Here is a 7,098-nt window from a genome sequence, read left to right as displayed (position 1 = left end):
GTTCTAGTTTCAAGAATTGGAAGTGATGCTTCAAAAATGTATGTTAATCACATTTTCTTCTCTGCTCAAAAACTCATAATGGTGCCCCATTTCATTCAGGATAAATACAAATCCTTATGAAGGTCGACACAGTCCCAATGACCTGCTCTCCATTATCTCTTTGGCTTCAACTCCTGCTAACCCCATCTTCACCCATTCTACCCCAGCCACAGTAGTGTCCTTGCTGTTCCTCCAACACAGACATGTTTGATCCCTCCACCTGGGATGCTCCCCTTCCCCGCCCCACTGAAAGTATCTCTCCACACCCTCACCTTATTCACTGTTGGCTCAGTTCTCACCTCCCCAGTGAAGCCTGCTCTGCCACCTGTTTCAAACTGGACTTATCTTACCTCTGCACACCCAGCACTCCTGACTCCTTATCCTGCTTTAGTATTTTCTTTTCCTGTCACATTTATCCCATCTAATGTCCTAATGACATTACTTATTGTGCTTATATTTTCTGTCTTCCACCTAAAAATGTAACCTCCATAAGGACAGGGATCTTTGCTTTGTTCATTGATGTCCCCATTGCTTCCTCTTCCTTCCTCTCCACCCCCCTCATCTCCTTCTCCTCTTCCTCCTCCTCCTTTTTTGTGGCACTGGGGATTGAACTCAGGGGCACTCTACCACTGAGCTGTATGTACATCTTCATCCCTTTATATTGATATATTGTTTTAAATTTTGAGACAGGGTTTTACTAAGTTGCCCATGCCCAGATTCACTGATTTATTCTAAGCACCAGATAGATCAGTGCCTGCCACATGACAGGAAATAAAAAGCTATATTTGAACAAATGAAAATTCATATCTTCAGATGGGAATGGCAAAAATGTGAAAAGTCTATAAAAGTCCTATCTGTGTTGATTCAGTAATCTTCAGGGGGATTTTTATCTCTTATTTCCTGGTGACAGAGATGAGCACATACATGATTTTGTACTTACATATTAAAAGCACCCACAACAGTTTGTTCACTTCGGTGGTTGCTTTTGAAGAACTTGATAACCATCTCTTCTTTACAGCCCTTCTTTTTTGGTAACCTCCTTTTAAAATATTCACATTACATTGGTATTTCTGCTCCAGAGGAATCAAAAAGGCAGTTAGTTAAGGATGGACTTGATCAGGTTCATGGTCAAAACAACTCCTTAATGTTCTTTTTGTACTTTCTTTGATGGATAATAAAAGACATAGGTCCCATCTGGATAGTGCTGAGTATTCATAGCTCGCTTAGGGGCTTTGAATTCATGTGAACTGTTTTCTTAGCTGAAAACGGGTGGGATTCTAACAGCAAGTTGGTTTGTGGGTAAAACCATTGACCAGTTTTGATGACTGATGACTGCTATAGCTGTTACGTGCTTATAGTAACACTTCTCTTTTTTGAGACATTTCAAGAAGTACTATTCTCAGTATTACGAAGCAGACTACAAGTACTAATGACTTAACAATTCTGAGCCCGCTCAAGAATATTTTCTGGTAAGCCTAACCATTGTGTGATGGGGGGTTTGCAGCAAATGATAATGTAGTTGGTACAGAAGTTAAAAAGGGTCATTCATCTCACTGTCCTTTTCCTTGGAAGACTTAAAATTGTATAAGCTATTTTATTCTCTAATATTCTCACTCATGCCCTTTTCCCTCCTCCTAGGAGGCCTTAAGTAGATTTGCTATAATAACTGTGTTAAGCATATGAGACTTAGAATTTGTATTATGATTAAAATAATGGATTTATGCTTTAGACAGCAACCGTGTGTTATTAAAAATGGAGGGTCTATTACTTAAAGTAATACTATTTGAAGAAATAAAACTTAGCACTCAATTTTTAACACTAGGGTTTTAAATTACTCTTGTGTTTTAAAATTAAAAACATTAGAGGAATGTAATTACAGGAATTTGACAACATTATAGGAAGTTTGGGGAATTTAATAGTTATTCCATCTAACTTTGTGATCCTTTGTATATATTTTCTGTCAATTTCCTATATGCATGCTGATTAGTCCAATAAATGAAAGTAATACCATTGTCACTGGATTGAAAATTCTTTGAGATTGGGGATTCCTTCTGATCTTTCTGTGTATACAGAGCTCAGAGGAGACAGATGCTTGAAAAATTATTGCCAAAGGAATGAATTGAAAAGTGAGTTTGCTGGATGTACTTAATTAAGTGTAACTAAAGCTATATTGATGATTTTGTTGGTTCACAGGGAAAGGTCAAAGTCCTAACACTTAGTAAACATCAGTCATTCTGTGACTTCCTCTCCTGCCCAGACCTTTAAGGGCAGCACTGCAGGAGAAGGGGCCAGTCACACTGTGACATGGTGACTCTTGCCTTGCTTGAAGACAACAGGATTCATTCCTTTTACTTTTCCATTCTTTCTCTGCAGGTTACCTGGGCCTAGAATGGACTTAAATCTTTGAAACATAGACTAAATGCTAAAAATGGGATGCTGATCTTAAAATAAAATTGCAAATCAGGTTTGGAGTTTGATGTAAAAGACTGAGAGACACAGGTTTGTTGCTCATTTATATTACAAATGTCATCAAAAATAGAAACCCAAAAGGTTAGGTAATTTCTAAATTAAACTTTCTTTCTTAGAATAATTACCATGTTACAGCATCTGTGTACTTTGGTAGAATTTGAATAACACTTTATTCTTCAGAATAATGTTCTATTCTTGTCACCAAATAATACTTGACGTCCTCGCTCTTACACTCCCTAAGTGCAGGAAGGGTGGTGCCCTGTACTCCTGGCACACCCTCACCAGTGACGCTTAGTTTTGCTGGAACTTTTCAGGTACTAAAAAAATCCCTTTCTATACTCCCTATTCACTCACAGGCATGAGACCTGAGCTTTATTATTTTTTTCTAAATCCAAGCTGACTGAGTCAGACTCGTGGCAGTCACCATTAAAAACATACATCAGTAGCAAGGAGAAGATTATGTGATTCTTCTTTCCATAGGAAACTTGCTAAGAAAAGGCTAGAACCATCAATCATGTTTTGAAAGGCAAGCTATAAACCCTTGGTTGGAGTTCTTACAAGCTATCATTGTAGTAAGCAGAATTGGAACACTTTTTTGAACAAATATACCCGGTCATTCTGGACATTTACATTTTGATAGCTTAGCAGTGGAAGAAGGATCTTGGGCTTAAATAATAGCTTTTTAGCATTTCATGATTCTAAGACTGAGTCTGAATTTATGGAATGTTAATCCTCCTCCTTTATACCACAACATCTACAGAATTAGATTGAAATTTATCTAAAATGACATGCACTGGTCACATTCCTCACTAGGACACAGCATTGCCTTTATTCATAGGCCATATATGACATAAATAAACACTTGCTGTGTTTTGTGTATCTTTCTGTTGCTTTAATGTATTTAAATTTCAATAGCAGGGTCCAAGATATAAGTGTTATTACTAAACTCTGTGTTCCTTAATCATAACTATCTTTTTTCTTTCTGAGTTAAAAAGAAACTATTTTAACTGTTCTCATCATGCAATGCATTGTATTGCATGTATTGTATTGTTCAAAATTGCTAATAGAATATATTTTTAACATTCTCACTACAAAAACAAAGACAAGCTGGTGAGGTGATGAATAAATTAGTTAGGCTGGTTGACTCTTTTGACAATGTATACATTGATCAAAACATCACAACAGACTCTATAAGTAGATACAATTATTGTCAATAAAAAATAAATCAGCAAAAAAGAAATGTTTTTAGCCTATGTGTCCTAAAAATGAATGATCAATATGCAGAGACTGCAATTGGTCCCTTAACATGTGATCTCTTCTTCCATAGCAATAGAAAGCCCGATTTTTAAGCTGAGCATGTAGATGTCCAGGAAAAAGAAAAAAGAGACTATTTCCCATGCAATTTGTCTAAGAGGAAGAATTACAGGTTGCGCATCCCTTATCCAAAATGTTTGGATCATAATTGTTTAGGATTTCATGTTTTCTTAGATTTTTGGAATATTTGCATATACATAATGAGATATCTTGAGAATGAGACTCAAGGCTAAACACCAAATTCATTTATGTTTCATATACACATAACCTGAAGGTAATTTTATATAATTTTTTTAATAATTGTGTAATTATAATTTATATAATATTATAATTAATGGATTTTCCACTTGGGGGGTCCTTTCAGTGCTTAAGAGATTTCTGATTTTGAAACATTTCAGATTTTAGATTTTGGATTAAGGTTGCTTAACCTGGTGTTTACCTCTTGTCCCTTCCTTATCCCTTCCCTCTCTGCTGCTTACAGTTGAGGACATGTGTGCAGGAGCTCTAGCTGCCATCCTGAACCTTTAGGACAAGGGCAGTGCTGCAGATGAAGGGACAGAAATGTTATACCAGGTACCCACATTTGTAGCTTCATATAGAAGATAAATTATCCTATTCCAATGACTCTTCTTTAGCATCCGTGTTTCTCAAAATGAAAAAATAATCCCCATGTGCATAATCACCTGTAATGAAAAGTATTCTACTATTTAATCTGACATGGAGAAATAAACCTACTGTAGCAGATATCTATTGGCTTATCTGCTCAATACCCCATTCCAGAATTAACTCATTCTATTACTGTCCACATGGATATAGTGAAAATTTCCAAATTCTAGAACATGACTCCATTTTTGTTTGAAGGATGATCCAGATTCTGGCTGGGCTATCCAGAACCTTGCCCTAGGAACTTGAAAATAAGATGGAAAAATGAGAGATTCAGTTGAAAGACTGTACCAATAAAAATCTAAGCTATTGACAATAATTTTTTTCTGCTGTGTGCTGAGACAAGTGAAAGAAACCAGGTTGTGATGAGAAAAAGCAATGAATCAAAGTCAAAGAGAGAAGCAGAGATTTAAAGATGGAGGAAAAAAAAAGAGTCCTAGGTATCCCATAGTCCTCCAGTATTTGGTTGTCTGGAAAGTCTTGCAAACTTACTTATTAGTATCCATTCTCCATTTCTCATACTGATGTTATTTTAGGCCCACCCATCCCTGGAGGGGGTCACAGATTAGGCTAAGACAATATGTGTATGGCAATCCTTGGCAACTATTGACCCAATGATGGGCACATTTCCTAAATTGGCCCAATTTGATTGAAGGTTTATATTCCTTGCCTAGAGGAGAAATCACTCTTTCTTCTGCTAGACATGAACAAGGAAGCACATATCCCTGATAGCCATGATCAGCTTTCCTGCCACCGGCAGAGTGTATTTTGGGAAGAGGACAACAACTGAAAATCACAGCAAGAATTCTGAAAACCCTTGGGAAATAGTGGGGAACAATGTTGACCAAATTATATTGTTTGTTGTGTGCATATGTGAATATGTTATGATGAATCCCACCATTATGTATAATTACAATGCACCAATAAAAATATGAAAAAAAATTCTAAAAAGCCTGGTTCTTTAATGGCATTTTTCAGTTCACCTTGACACTGAGTCAAACTATGAGATAATACATGACCTATTAGAGAAGTCAGGGTCACTAAAACTTTTTCTTAAAGTGCACTGATGGTGACTATTTTAAGACTTCAGGCTCTACCCAACTAGTCAAATCGGGTACTATAGCACTAAAGCGCCCTAGACAATATGTATATGAATGCATGTGAATGTGTTCCAGTAAGACAGGTGGCCAACCTACAGGCTGTCGTTTGCCAATCCCTGTGATAAGCCAGTTTGAATCAGAATTTTCTGTTACTTGTTGCCAAAACTAATGATGCACAGGCTCTTCTCCATTTGGGGGGCATAGCTGCATCTTGCCCTTGGAGTCTATGAGGAACTCTAGTGTCCAGGGCTGATGGCTGAAATGCTTAATAAAGGGTGCAGCATAAACCCCCAACCAACCAAAAACATGTAGGATAACCATGTGGAGGTGAGTTGGCTGAATATCACTCTGCTGTTATCCCTCCAAGGAGTACTCTTTGTTACTTAAACTTGCCAAGGTTATTTCTGTTATTGGTAAACAAAACCATCCTCGCCATTCTTTTTAGATTTTCTTTGAGGGTCACTCTTAATGATCTTACTCATTTGGAGGCAAGATGCAGATCAGTTTTTGCTTTTTTTTTTTTTTTAATATCACTTCTTTTTGATTCTCCATTTCTTTTTTTTTTTTTGTATTGTGTAGTTATTTACTTCATAACTTTTTTTTTTTAATTTTTTTATTGTTGGCTGTTCAAAACATTACATAATTCTTGATATATCATATTTCACACTTTGATTCAAGTGGGTTATGAGCTCCCATTTTTACCCCAAATACAGATTGCAGAATCACATCAGTTACACATCCATTGATTTACATATTGCCATACTAGTGTCTGTTGTGTTCTGCTGCCTTTCCTATCCTCTACTATCCCCCCTCCCCTCCCCTCGCCTCTTCTCTCTCTGCCCCCTCTACTGACATTCATTTGTCCCCCTTGTATTATTTTTCCCTTTCCCCTCACTTCCTCTTGTATCTACTTTTGTATAACTCTGAGGGTCTCCTTCCATTTCCATGCAATTTCCCTTCTCTTTCCCTTTCCCTCCCATCTCTCATCCCTATTTAATGTTAATCCTCTTCTCATGGTCTTCGACCCTACTCTGTTCTTAGTTACTCTCCTTNCAATTGCAAAAAAAAAAAAAATCCATCTTAATATTTGCAATTATTGAATATTTTTATTTCCCCCTTCCTTTCTCACACAATGAAAAGGCACCTAGCTATGACACTCGCTCTTTCAGGAACTGATGAGATTGAAGTCTCAATAATGAAGGTGTTCATAATTTAATAGAAGAGAGATTAAGCAAATAAATTATAATGGAGCCAAGCGTGGTGTCACATGCCTATAATCAGTCAATGATTCCAGGAGTCTAGTATTTCTTTTCTTCTTTTTTAACTTCCAAAATTCTTACTTAGTGATAGAGGAACACAATATTGCTCATTATGCTAGTCTAAATCCTGTTTAACATTCTAGTTTAAAGCTTTTCACATTGTTTTCGAAAAACAATTAACAAGAGAGAAATCTCTGCAGTGGGCAGCCTGAAGGGTAGCCAATGTCTCTAGAACAGCTCAGAGTTGAGAATTC

The 7,098-nt window shown here is 36.8% G+C and overlaps 1 long non-coding RNA gene across 1 annotated transcript; it reads left to right on the top strand.

Annotated features, from left to right (window-relative positions):
• Window positions 1-1,191: 1,191 nt before the first annotated feature.
• Window positions 1,192-5,772, top strand: LOC125617309. Its single transcript, XR_007348290.1, has 4 exons — window positions 1,192-1,508; window positions 2,413-2,538; window positions 4,304-4,395; window positions 5,160-5,772. It is a non-coding gene; the product is annotated as an uncharacterized LOC125617309 (long non-coding RNA).
• The last annotated feature ends 1,326 nt before the right edge of the window (window positions 5,773-7,098 follow it).

The sequence above is a fragment of the Marmota marmota genome, unplaced genomic scaffold (genome assembly GCF_001458135.2).
Source record: "Marmota marmota marmota unplaced genomic scaffold, marMar, whole genome shotgun sequence".
NCBI lineage: Eukaryota > Metazoa > Chordata > Mammalia > Rodentia > Sciuridae > Marmota > Marmota marmota.
This window is presented reverse-complemented; position numbering and strand designations above follow the sequence as displayed.